We start from the raw sequence: 14196 nt of genomic DNA, 5'->3' as shown, positions 1-14196 counted from the left end.
GGAGGAAGTTGAAAGTGCTTGCATTTTTAACCAGTGCCTGCACTTATTGTATCACTGGGTGGTTTTGTTTACTTCCCATGAATTCTAAACTTTATTGGTAAGTTTGGCCAGAAATCTGTCCTCTGTACAGGGGCAGATCCAGATTTTGTGTAGCTCAAGCCTTAAACAATATTGGGGATCTTTTTTTAAGAAAAGGAATACAAAAATATCTGTTTGGCAAATTTTACAAAAATATATGATTATGTGAACACTGCCCCTCCCAAGGCCCTGGGAAAGGCCTTGAATCTTAAGCTTCACTACTTCTTGGTAAATCCACTTCTGCAGTTATAGAAGTGGGAGTTACATTGCTTTTCTGAGAAGAAAGAAAAGTGGCAGGAACCACAGAATGTGTTAGTCAAAAGGACCTTTCAATTAATCTTGATATTTTATTATTATTTTCTCATTGTTAGAATTTATATTTTCTTTGTTCTCTTTTTAATTTTTAAAGAAATCTTTATTGTTGAGAGTATTACAGATGTCCTTCTTTCCTCCCTCCCCCCATTGTCTCCCTCCACCAGGTTCCCACCCCACCCCAGACCTTTACCACCCTATTGTTTGTGTCTATAGGTAATTCATATGTGCATATAAGATCTTTAGTTAATCTCTTCCCGCCTCCCCCGCCTCTCCCCACTTCCCTCTGAGAGTTATCAGTTTGTTCCATATATCTATGTCTCTATTTTATTCATCAGTTTATTTTGTTCATTAGACTTCTTGTTCGTTCATTTTTATTTATTACTAGTAGCCCATTTGCAGGAAGAATCCTGCAAGCGGCTGCTGCGGCCGTGTGCGCTGCCGCTGCCGCCGCCATTGTGGCCGCCGCACCTGCACCTGCTCACTGCTGCCGCCCGCTGCACCGGGGCTTTCCCTCTGGCAGCCACCTTGCTTTCCGCTTTTCCTCCCTCTTCCTTCTAAGCTGTCTTCAGTCTTCACTCCTCCCTCCCTCAGCGTATGCAAATTAACCGCCATCTTTGTTTGGTAATTTGCATACTCACCCTCATTGGCTGGTGGGCGTGGCTTGGGCGTAGCAAAGGTGCGGTCAATTTGCATATTACTATTTTATTAGGTAGGATTATTACTTTATTTTTTATATATATTTTTATTGATTTCAGAGAGGTAAGGAGATGGAGAGATAGAAACATCAATGATGAGAGTCATTGACTGGCTGCCTCCTGCACACCCCCTATTGGGGATCGAGCTCGCAACCTGGGCATGTGCCCTTGACTGGAATTGAACCTGGAACCCTTCAGTCCATAGGCCGATGCTCTATCCACTGAGCCTAACCAGCTAGGGCTATTTTGATTTTTAGATTCAATTGTTGATAGATGTGTATTTATTGCCATTTTATTGTTCATATTTTAAATCTTTTTTTCTTTTTCTTCTTCCTCTTCTTAAAGAATACCCTTAAATATTTCATGTAATACTAGTTTGGTGGTGAACTCCTTTAGCTTTTTCTTGTTTTAAAGCTCCTTATATGTCTTTTGATTCTAGATAATAGCTTTACTAGGTAGAGCAATCTGGGTTATAGGCCCTTGCTTTTCATCACTTTGAATATTTCTTGCCTCTTCCTTTTGGCCTGCAAAGTTTCTGTTGAGAAATCAGCTGACAGACTTATGGGAGCTCACTTGTAGGTAACTACTGCTTTTCTCTTGCTGCTTTTAAGGTTCTCTCTTTGTCTTTCACCTTTTATATTTTAATTATAATGAATCTTGGTGTGAGTCTCTTTGGGTTCATCTTGTTTGGGACTCTCTACTTCCTGGACTTGTATGTCTATTTCTTTCACCAGGTTAGGAAAGTTTTCTGTTATTATTTTTTCAAATAGGTTTTCAATTTCTCACTCCCTTTCTTCTCCTTCCAGCACCCCTATGATGTGAATGTTGGTGCATTTGAAGTTGTCCCAGTGTCTCCTTACACTATTCTCATTTCTTTGGATACTTTTTTCTTTTTGGCATTCTGAGTGAGTGTTTTTTCCTTTCTTATATTCTAAATCACTGATTTGATCCTCTGCTTCATCAACTCTACTATTGGCTGTAATGTATTCTTCATTTCAGTTAGTGTATCCTTCATTTCTGACTGATTTTTATGTCTTTTTTTTTTTTTTTTTTTTGAGAGAGAGAGAGATATTGAGGGAGAAACATCAATTGGTTGCTTCCCAGACATGCCCCAAGCAGGGATTGTGCCTGCAACCTAGATATGTGTCCTGATGAGGAATTGTACCAGCAACCTTTTGGTGCATAGGACAATGATCCAACCAACTGAGCCACTCTGCCAGGGCTCTATGTCCTTTTTCATGCTGTTGAAGTTCTCACTAAGTTCCTTGAGTATCCTTATAAGCATTGTTTTAAACTCTGTATCTGTAGTTTGCTTCCCTCCATTTCATTTAGTTCTATTTCTGGAAATTTTTTTTTGTTGTTGTTCTTTCATTTGGGACCTGTTTCTTTGTCTCCACATTTTGTCTGCTTTTCTGTTTCTTTCTGTGTAGTAGGTAGAGCTGCTATAACTCCCATACTTGGAAGAGTAGCCTTATATAGTAGGTGTTCTGTAGGGCCCAGTGGCACATCCTCCCCAGTCACCTGAGCTGGGTGCTCCAGGAATGCTGCTGTGTGGGTTGTATTGTAGTTGAGCCTCGATTGCTGTTGGTATTGCTGGAAGGGATTGACCCTAGGCCAGTGGTCGGCAAACCACGGCTCGCAAGCCACATGCGGCCCTTTGGCCCCTTGAGTGTTCTAACGCCACTTCTTCAAAATAGACTCGCCCAGGCTGAAAACCGACTTCTGCGCATGGGCCATGAAGTTTCAATCGCACTGTACGTGTGTGCCTGCACGTGGTATTTTGTGGAAGAGCCACACTCAAGGGGCCAAAGAGCCGCATGTGGCTCATGAGCCGCGGTTTGCCGACCACTGCCCTAGGCCAATTGGCTGTGAGAACTGAGAACTGGCTGCAACTACAACAAAGGAGCTGCTGTGAAGAACTTGCTTCATTGGGGCTTTGGTGCTCACAGGGTCTGCCCCTTGAGTGTGTTTCTCATTGAGGTATTAGGATTGTGATCCAGCATGGTCTGAAGCTGTCCAGCTGGTGCACTGGCTCTGGGGCCTCCAGGGAGTTGCAAGGTCAGCCACTACCTGTACTCTGCCTGGGACTACTCGGCATGAATTACAGAGCAATCTGAAGATGGTTGTTACTTGTGTAGGCTTGAAGGTGCCCAGGAGAGGCCAACCTGTGAACCAAGGCCAGCTGCCACTCATGCTAGGCCATTTAGTGAGAGGTTCAGGGTATTCAGAGGCCAGATGCTGCATGTTTGAGAGATTTTAGAAAAATATGAAGCATGAAGCAAGAGAGGCCATTTGTATGAAAAAAAAAAAAAAAACACTGGAAATGGCTTGGGTGGGCCAGCAAGTTGAGTGAGGCCAGGTCAATCATGAGGGCATCTCAAACACCAAACCAGGTTGATGGAGACTCAGATATGGTGCCCACCTGCTAACTCTGTATGGGGGATCTCAGAAAAGGAACAATGGCCTCTTCCAGCACTTTTGACTAGTAGAAAGCTGCCCACCAGCTCTTGTCCTGATGCCAGACAATTCAGTCCCTCCCTGTATGGCCCTGATGCCTTTCAAGCTACCACCCCAGCACTGGACCTCAGAGGGAATAAGTCTTGAGTAAATCCGTGTGTGGGCCCTCCAAGAGGAACTACCTGGGACTCCACCAGCCCTCTGTCTCACTCAGCCACAATTTCTGCTGGTTTTTACATCCAGAAGTTATGGGGACTTCTTTTTCTGGACCTGGAACCTTGGGCTTGGAAGTGTCATGTGGGGCTGGTAACCCTCACTCCTCAGGGGACCTCCACAGCAGAGATATACCTCCTGATTTTAAACTGCCACAGCTCCTTCCACTTCTCCACCTCTCCTATCATTCTTGATGTGGCTTCTTTAAATCCATAGTTGTAAGACTTCCATTCAGCTAGATTTCAGGTGGTTCTGATGATGGTTGTTCAGTAGTTTAGTTGTAATTTTGATGTGGATAATGGAGGATTTGAGTACCACATTTACCTACATCTCCATCTTGACTGGAGGTTTCAAGAAGGTTATGAATCTTCAGATCCAAAGCACATGTTTTCTTCTTGCCCTCCTTTCTATTTTCCTTCTCTTGACCTCAGACATTTAGATCAGTTTTTATTTCAAGGACTTATAATTGTGCTCTCTGTACATATTTTTGACTTCTGCACATGTTATTTATCTTGGAATTACCCAGGTGCTTAATAAACAAAGGTCTTTGGGAGAACAGCATCTCTTTAGCTTTTGCCAAGGGTCAGTAGACAGGGAGCTCAAGGGCTTAATACTCAGCAAAGCTGCATTTGAAGAAGCTCTGTCCACCACTGATTGGTTCTGAGACATCAAGTTACTTAAAAATAGGACCCTAAAAGTTATCTTATAGGACTGTGTTAAGAGTACAGGTTTTGGAGTTCGATCAAAGTTTGACTTTTACTCTGTCATTGACTAGCTATGTGGTACTGGGCAAGTTGACTTCCCCAGCCTTGTTTCCTGGCTGACAAAATGGGAGATAATACTTAAAAAGTATTTCAGAATGCTATAGGGTTATTTATAGGATTATTAGGAGGATACAAATAAGTAATATGTTTAAAACTCTTTTTTAAATACATTTTATTGATTTTTTACAGAGAGGAGGGGAGAGGGATAGAGAATTAGAAACATCGATGAGAGAGAAACATCGATCAGCTGCCTCCTGCACACTCCCTACTGGGGATGTGCCCGTAACCAAGGTACATGCCCTTGACTGGAATCGAACCTGGGACCCTTCAGTCTGCAGGCAAACGCTCTATCCACTGAGCCAAACCAGTTCAGGCAATGTTTAAAACTCTTACTCCTGGATATGGCACAAAGCAAGCCCTTAATAAATGGTATATTTTCTTAAGGTTACTGAGATGCTGCATATGAAGTCTCAGTACAATGGCTAACCTATAGTTGAATTTCAATAAATGTTCATTCCCTGTCTTTACTCCCAGGCAAAAGCAGTGAAGTAAATTGGATATTTACTGATTACCTCCACTCCCCTTCAGCCTAACGTACATAAGATTTTTATAACACTCCCCAGCTCCTCCCACTTTGCCTCTGGTGATACAAGGATGTATATACTGTGTAAGGACTGGCCCTACACTTGGGAAGAATAAAGAGCTGCTTACATCCTTTAATTTCAGAAGTGCTGAAAATTTTATTTGCCTCAAATGCCTGTCCTCCAGCAGACTTCTTAGAGTTGGAAAATTACTCCTTCAGAGGCTTTTCTTTTGGTTACAATATTACCTCCAGAAGGTTTTTGTTAAGGTATAGTCATCTCTACTAAGTACAATAATACATCTCTTTTTATTCACTCATCAACATGGATTGGTCAGGTAAAGGCCCTACAGGACTTGCATTTGGGAACATATTCCACATTTTTATGTTTAAGAAGAGTGAACAGTAAAATCTTGTGCCATCCAGAGGAAAAGTAATGGGCTTTTAAAGCAGCCAGAAGGTGTCCAAGTGGGCCTAGAATAGACTCTATCTAATTTCCCAATTTGCTCTGAGACCTTTTCTGTGTGAAGGAGCAAAGCTGGAGCATGCCCATCCAGCCTCTCCCCTGGGCTCTAAGAACTCTGTGGGCAGTGGATTCCTGCAATGTGGACAAACTGAGCCTAAGTGGGAGCAGATGATGTAGCTCTGTTCTGTTGCCTAATCAGATGCAAAGTTCAGAGTGCAAAGTTTAGGTGGAGATTTGTATAAAGTGATCACAGAAAGAATAAGGAGCAGGATAGAAACAGGAGGAGAAGCTAGGTCAAGTACTTAAATAGCTAATAACCCACAAAGATTGAAGTCCATGTGGATTATTGAAAAAAAAAACAAAACAAAGAGAACAAAGAGTAATGTCATTCATAAGTGGGTATAGAATTTGGATGTCTGTATATAGGTTGACAGTAAATAATAAGAAATGGAAATATGAATATATATATTTTTTGACTCAAAGTAACATAGTGTTTGAGGGACAGCAAATTATGCAGAGACTTGTTTTTGTATAGAAACAGCAGTATTTAAACAGTGTAGTGGCAAAACCAGTACTATGTTAATAAATGAGGTCCACATACTATAGTACTTCTTTCTGAAGTACTTTTCCTCACCAGAGCTTAATTACCAGAATTTCCAAAATTGTTGTATAAACATGGATATTGCAAATGGTTTGTAATTCCCAGGTCACAAATGGGGTAATGAAGGCACAACTAGACTATGACTTGTGTATTGACAAGCACATTCCTTGTATGTCTGTATGTCTGAAGCCCAGGCTACTATTCAGATGTGAAAATACAACATGCATATCATTATAATTAATGTTCCACAGAAGGGACCTGGTGAAGCAGCCAAAAAGTTGCATTTTAAACTATAATTACAGCTGCTGGAGAGGAATATTGTGATATATGAATAATACATATGAAGTGACTGACACCTATAAATAGAGAAATTGGAGATCTTTTAGGAACTAAAGAACAGAAATTGATCTTTTCCTGCCAAAAGCTAGGAGAGGCCTAAGGCCTAAAAACTCTTTCTCCTGTCAGAGTGAGACATTTTATTTTTTTATTTTATTTTATTTTATTTTATTTTATTTTTATTTTATTTTTTTCTGAACTACACTGGCCAGGGCTCATATGTTGAAATCTTATCTCCCCGGGGTGGAGGGAATGGAGGTGGGTGGAGATGGAAAAGGGTATAGGGGGGATAAATGGTGATGGAAAAAAATAAAATAAAATAAAGAAAACTAACTAAATAAATTTTTAAATGAAGAAAAAAAAAAAAAAAGAGAGAGAGAGAAAGAAATCCTAACTCCCCAGATGATGGTATTAGGAAGCAGGGCTGTGGGGAGATGATTAGGTCACTAGAGTGGAGCTCTCATGAATGGGATTAGTGTGCTGCTAAAAAAAAAAAAAAAAAGACCTAGGAAATTCCAATGAGAAGACTATATGAATGAGGAAGGAGATTCGCACCAGACACCAAATCTATCACCATGACCTTGGACTTCTCCAGAACTGTGAGAAATCAATATCTGTTGTTTATGTAGACAAAAAAGGTGTTCTAGCCCTGGTGGGGTGGCCCAGTTGGTTTGAGTGTCATACACCAAAAGGTGGCGGTTCAATTCCGGGTTGGGGCACATACCTAGGTTGCAGATTTGATCCCTGGTGGACACAGGTACTGGAGGCAACCGATCCTTGTTTCTCTCTCTCTTCTTCCCTCCAGCCATCCCTCTCCCTTCCCAGACTGAGACATTTTAGAGCAGTCATTCAGTGGACTCATGGGAGAGGTGTGTTTACAGCGTTTGTGTTGATAATAGTAATCAGTAGCTCACATGGAGGTAATTACTGTGTACCATGCCGAGTGCTCTACATAGTTTATTTCATTATATAATTGGAATCTATAAAGTAGCAAATAAAAACAGATGTGGTTAGGAACAAGGAAATAGTGTGGTTAGAACCAAGGAAGTAGCAAATAAAAATAGACATGGTTAGAACCAAGGAAAAAAGATTCTGTGCTTAAAAAAAAAAAAAATCAACCCTTGAATAATTGCACAAAGGCTAGAAATTTTCTAGGTAAATCCTGATATCATCTAATGACGTTTAGTGTGGGTTGTGGGTGCAGATGGAGTGCAACAAGTACCAGAAGATACCCCCCAAGGAAGAACCAGAACCAGGGTAGAGAACTCATTCCTGGCCACATTACTTCATGGGGAAATATTGCTAGTTAAGAAGAGATACTGCTTGTCAAATGAGTTTCTGGTTGTAGGTTGCTTAATGTAAATTTTTACTTAAGTTCATCTGATAAAAACCATACTTTATTTATGATACAATTCTGTGTTCTTTCATATTTTTTTAAATGAAGTCTCACCTTAAAAGAACTTTGAGTATTGCTAGCTAGTGAATGCAGCTATTTATAAGGGTCCAGCTTCTTCATGGGGGCACTTGCATTTTAATAGAAGAGTCTTAAAACCTGAAGTGTTTTCAACACAAAGGAATTTGGTGCTAATGGTGGAATTGCAGGGACCTGGTGGGGATGCTTGAGGTGAGTAGAGGAGTGATCATTCTCTATCTTTATGCCTAATCCTGCTGAGTGATTATTTTCTGTAGGAGATGTTGAAAGACTTACTAGAGACATGTAACTTACAGTTTATGAAAGGAATAAAATTGTTTATCTGCCAGAAACTGAATTAGAACCTCAAAATACTTTTCTTCCTGACCCTGGAATCTGTTGTTTCTGCCTTCAAAATAGGGATTCTTCCTTCTTTAGATAATAGTGGCCCAATTTTCTGTTCCTTCTTCCACTCTCCCCCACTATTCCAGAAGTGTTTATCTGACCAGGCCCAGAGTCAAGACAGCTCTCTACTTTCTGATTGTGATTGGTGGATCTGGAATAGACATGTGACTCTAAGTGAGCCAATGGAAGACTTTCCTGAGATTTTTGCAGAAGCATTTAGGAAAAATAAACTTATTTTCTCTGATGGTTGTTAAGAGACAGGATTTAAACCTGAAGTTGCTAGGGATAATCTGTACTACTACAGAGAAATCATCCATTTGAGAAGGATGCCAACACAAAGGAAAGCAGACCTGGGAAGTGAAGAGAAACAGATTCTTGAGGATAATGTGTGGGTATCCTGACTCTGATAAACCATACTTGTCTCCTAATTTCTCAGATACACAAGCCAGGAAAGCCTCTTTTCTACTGAAGCCAGTTCAGTTTGTATTTTTGCTAGTTTCAGGTAGTCTTTACAGTTTATCTCTGGTGATGTAATCAAATGCAAAATACATTAAAACATTGAGCATACAGAAAATAGACTGTGATTAGGATGTAGCTTCAACTTTGTCACTAATAATCCTTGCTTCATTTTAAGCAAGCCTACTAACCAGTGGAGACATTTTTCTCGCCCCAGCAGTTTCTTAACTATCAAGAAATTTTCCTGGTCAGTTGCTATGGTAGCAGCACCAACTCAACTTTCCCAATTTAAAAGTGTCATTTGTCAAATGAGCAATTGGCCTCTTTTCTACCACATCCCAAACTCTGGTCTATTGTGAGACAAGTTAAACAGAGTAAAATGGTATTTTTGAACCAGAAGAAATGTGAGGGTGATTAAAGTGCTACCATGAGGTAATATAGGGTAGGAGTTGAATGTTTGGACATCTCATAGCTACTTAAAACTGGGTCTCAACCCCAGTTTTGCCATATATTTACTGTATGACTGTGGAGAGCTTATCAAAATCTTTGTGACTCAGTTCCATCTTCTCAGAAACAAGAATAATAATAGAATAATAAGCTAAAATAAAATATAATACAATAATCCTATATAATAAAAGGCTAGTATGCAAATTGTTCCCTCAAGAGTTTGACCGACCAGGAGTTCAACTGCTCACTATGATATGCGTTGACCACCAAGGGGTGGCGTGGAATGAAGGATGGCCCTTTTGGCAGCCAGCAACTGGGGAAGGAAGGCCCCAGCTGGCCCTGATCACCGGCCAGGACTAGGGACCCCCATCTGTGCACCAATTTCGTGCACCAGGCCTCTAGTATACAAAATAATAGTATAAGGTTAAAAGATCTGATCTGTAAAGCACTGAACATGATGGGTGACACAGAGTAAGAACATCAGGTAGCTATTTAGATATACAGTTGTGATCACATCTAGAATTCACTATGTGCTCAAAATTAGATACCTTATATGAAGTCTGTGTATTAGAAACATCTTAAAGTGGAGAAATTAAGTTTCAAGTTGACTGTTTTTTTGAGAATAATAAATATGTGAAAAAATGCAATAAAGAACTAACTTGGGTAAATTATTTGCTATCTTGATTGTTATGGGATTATAACTAGAAGTGTTAATAAAAGAAACTATAAATGACCCACAGAAGTATTGTTATAAACTTTTGACCTCTGCCACCATCTTTGTTGAAATGACTCACTGAATGCTATTAATTGTTGCATGGTGCATGCCCATTAATTTTTCTGTTGTATTAAAGTGAAAATTTAAAATAGGTATTATCAAAACTAATTTTACTTTATTTACCTATATCGAAAAATGGTTTTCAAAACAAGTGTCATCACATGATATTTCTGAACATGGGTCACTGGAAATCTAATCAGCTTTGGAACTAATGTATCATTTTATTCTGAAAGGACAACAAATGGTTTCAGGATGATGTTGGCATACCATTCTAAACCCTGTCTGCAATTCAATGATCAAAAAGTGTGTAAGAATTCAAATGCTAAGTCATATGGACTCTCTAAGAATTTCTTTCATCTGGGTAATGGGGTGGTAACTTGAAAGGAACTTGGTCTTCAAATCTTGAAGCTATTTCTTCTGATGAACTTTTAAGTAGTTATGTGAGAATAATAATACTTTAGGATAAATGATTATTATGGTTCATTAGTAGCTAAAACCACTTGCAAGTTGTGACTATAGTTACTTTATGGACTACTGAACTAACTGCCTAAATTGCGGAGTAGCCTTCTTCAAGTAAAAAATACTACAACAGGGAAGAGACTGTTTACAAATAGTGTTTCTTATACAGCTGGGTAGAATTTAGGGTCATTCATTTATGTTCAGCATTTCCAAAGGTTAACAATGTGAATCATGCAACTGAAACTGGGATCACATGTCTTCAGAATGTCACCACATCAAACACCCAGCTGGCGTCAGGGAAGGAGGCCTGATGTCACTGTATGTTTGGTCTATATGTTTTCTTAACCCAACAGCTAGCTCCCTGAGAAACTCGGTAGATCTGAGTGGGATGTCTCTGTAGACTATATGTAGATTTTTCAGGATACTTCTCCCATCTTAGTAATGCTAGTGAGAATCACACAGCAAATGCCCATTAGGAAAGTAGATTCTGAATTATACAGATGAAAAAAACAAGGAAAAAAAGATTTGCTGAGTGGCACAATACAGAGATCATATTGAGGATTCTGAGCTGGGAAACAATTATAAGTGACATTAACCAAGTGAAATCCCATTTTAGGCTCCTACCACAATTGTGCAGCATTAATTCCAGTGTTACATTTGGAGCAACCAACTTTACAAGCTACGATCTTCTTAAGATCCAGATTTGGCACCTTATGCCAGGGGTGCTATTTACTATGGAACTCTTCCTTTGAGGAGCTTTACAGCTTTTAATTACCCAATTACTAAAACCTTGATAATGCACTGTGATGGCTACCCCTTTTCATCTTCAAGAATTTATAGCTTGTCTTAAGGTGAATGATTAAAAATAGAAAAGCAACTAAATACATGTGTTACTTAGATCCGTGATTTTAGTGAGTTTTTTAAGGCATGCATTGGGCTTTCCTGAAAGCCAGCCTGGTCATAGGCCCTGCTCTACCACTTCAAGATTTTATTCAACTAGAGCGTCTGCATGTTTCCCCCATTTAGAACTCACGGATTTGATGCGTGAAGAATCTTCTGCCAAACTTGTAAGTGTTCTGAGAGGAGGTGCTGGCTCTTATTTAGCATTATAGCTCTACTACCTAGCATGGTGTCTTGTATGAACTGAATGTTTGTGTCCCTCAAAATCATATGTTGAAACCTATCCCCCAAGTGATGTTATTTGGAGGTGGGGCAGTTAGGAAGTGCTTAGGTCTTGAGGGAAGAGCCCTCATTGATGTGATTAGTGTCCTTATAAAAGAGACCCCAGGGAGCTCCTTGCCCCTTCTGCCATGTGAGGATAGAGCCAGAAGATAGCCATCTATGAACAAGAAAGTGGCTTCTCCCCAGACTCCTAATCTACTGGCACTAGACCCTGGACTTTCCAGCCTCCAGAACTAAGAAATACAATTTTGTGGTCTATGATACTCTGTTATAGGAGCCCGAATGAACTAATGAAATGCCAGCTAAATAGTGAGCATTTAAGTATTTTGATTGAACAAATGAATGAATTTAGATTTGCCACTGTAAATTAAACCACCAAGGAAAACCCAGTACACAGTTGTTCATTGGTTAATTATCAAGTAGGATATGTTGGCAATAAATTGATCATATTACTTTTACCCTCTAAATCAGTGGTTCTCAACCTTTCTAATGCCGCGACCGTTTAATACAGTTCCTCATGTTGTGGTGACCCCCAACCATAAAATTATTTTCGTTGCTACTTCATAACTGTAATTTTGCTACTGTTATGAATCGTAATGTTAATATCTGTGTTTTCCGATGCTGTAGGCGACCCTGCTAGCGGTTCTCAACCTGTGGGTCGCGACCCACAGGTTGAGAACCGCTGCTGTAGAGCCTAAGACCATCGGAAAACACAGATATTTACATTACAATTCATAAGAGTAGCAAAATTACAGTTATGAAGTAGCAACGAAAATAATTTTATGGTTGGGGGTCACCACAACATGAGAAACTGTATTCAAGGGTCGCGGCACTAGAAAGGTTGAGAACCACTGCAATGATCACATTATTTCCACATATCATAATCTAGGAATGGACATCACGTAAAATGGAAATAAATGCTGATTTAAAAAATAGAACAGTGCATTGAATGGCAAAGTGACTTGGTGGTTCACTGGCGAGGAATGTGATTCTGATCTTTAGTTTCCTTCCAGCAAGGTGAGCGACCTTGCCTTAGCAAACACCTGTTCTGCTGCCTCCCGCACAGCCAACGGCTGTTATAAATGAAGGCAGGGACAGATCAGCAGGAAAACTGAGGGGGCTGGACAAGATGACCTTTACAGATGCCCGTGTCCCTGAAATGTTCTAAGTCCATAAAAACAACAAAACAAAATAAGAAATCCCTGCTCTTGGAACCAGTATTTTCTGTGAAAAAGTTCATCAAACTCTGTTACTTGGTGTCTTGTTGAAAAGACAATATTAAAAAAAAATTATGATGGGCTTTTTTCTTTAATTTCCACCTAGAAATGACTCAAACCTTACACATTGTGTTTCAGCTGGAGTCGGGAGGGCCTTGGCTTCTGTCCCAGCCCTCCTCCACTTGCTGATGCTGATGGGGGATGGGGGAGGCTTCTGAATTTGTCTCAAGTTGGCTGACCTTCGGGCTGGGGTTCTGGAGCTCGCAGTGTCCCTCGCAGGGACGGAACACATCCTGGAAACAGTCTGGCGGTTGGCTCCCCGGCGTTCTCTGCGGGTGAACTCAGGCAACCAACAACTCGGTGACTCGGACAGATGTTTTTGTCTCCAACCCTCGGGCACCTTGCCCTGTTGTCTTGTATACAGAGGGTGATGCCTGGCATCCTGCCTGTTGCCACCAGGAATGAGTACGGCTCCAGGGAGTACTGCCAAGTCGTGTCAGCGAGCTGCTTTCTGCGAGCCAAGTGGCCACCAGATAAATGCACTGGTCTGCTTGCTCAGAACGCTGTCAGGGGGACACACTTGCTTAAGTGGCTCACTGCTTCATGTGGCTGGCAGTTCTCTATGTTCCGTGTTTTAAGCCATTTAGTTTACACATTGCATTTGCCTCATTGTGCAATTGTGGTGACTGGAGGGGCTCATTGGACAGAAGCCACAGGTTTCATGACCGTGTCTGTAGCAAAATATTAGTGGGAACACATGCTGCCCCGAGTGTATTCTGCTTCAACCATTAAGATCGAAGCCACCTAAACAATAAATAAGAAAAAACCTCTGCCAGTCGACACATGACAAACACTCACTTTTGGTAACAGCCTAGCACAGTGGAAAGCACTGAACTTCTCATCAGAAAGCCTGGCCTCAGGCCCCAGCTCACCATTTATAAGAAGAGTGAGTCCTTTCCATGTTTTCAATTTATTTATTTTTAATATATTTTATTGATTTTTTACAGAGAGGAAGGGAGAGGGATAGAGAGTTAGAAACATTAATGAGAGAGAAACATTGATCAGCTGCCTCCTGAACACCCCTTATTGGGGGTGTGCCCGCAACCAAGGTACATGCCCTTAACCAGAATCGAACCTGGGACCCTTCAGTCCGCAGGTTGACGCTCTAGCCACTGAGCCAAACAGGTTAGGGCTCAATTTATTTTTAATTAGTTCTTATTCCTATTTTAACAGGCTTAATTTGTAGGAAGTGTTTCTCAAACTAAAAAGAAAATATGAGTGAATGTGTGTGCAACTTTACCAAGTTACTTCATCTCCTTGAGCTTTGATTTCCTCACCT

The sequence above is a fragment of the Eptesicus fuscus genome, chromosome 8, assembly GCF_027574615.1.
Source record: "Eptesicus fuscus isolate TK198812 chromosome 8, DD_ASM_mEF_20220401, whole genome shotgun sequence".
Lineage (NCBI taxonomy): Eukaryota > Metazoa > Chordata > Mammalia > Chiroptera > Vespertilionidae > Eptesicus > Eptesicus fuscus.
The sequence above is the reverse complement of the archived record's forward strand: the minus strand, read 5'-3'. Positions refer to the sequence as shown.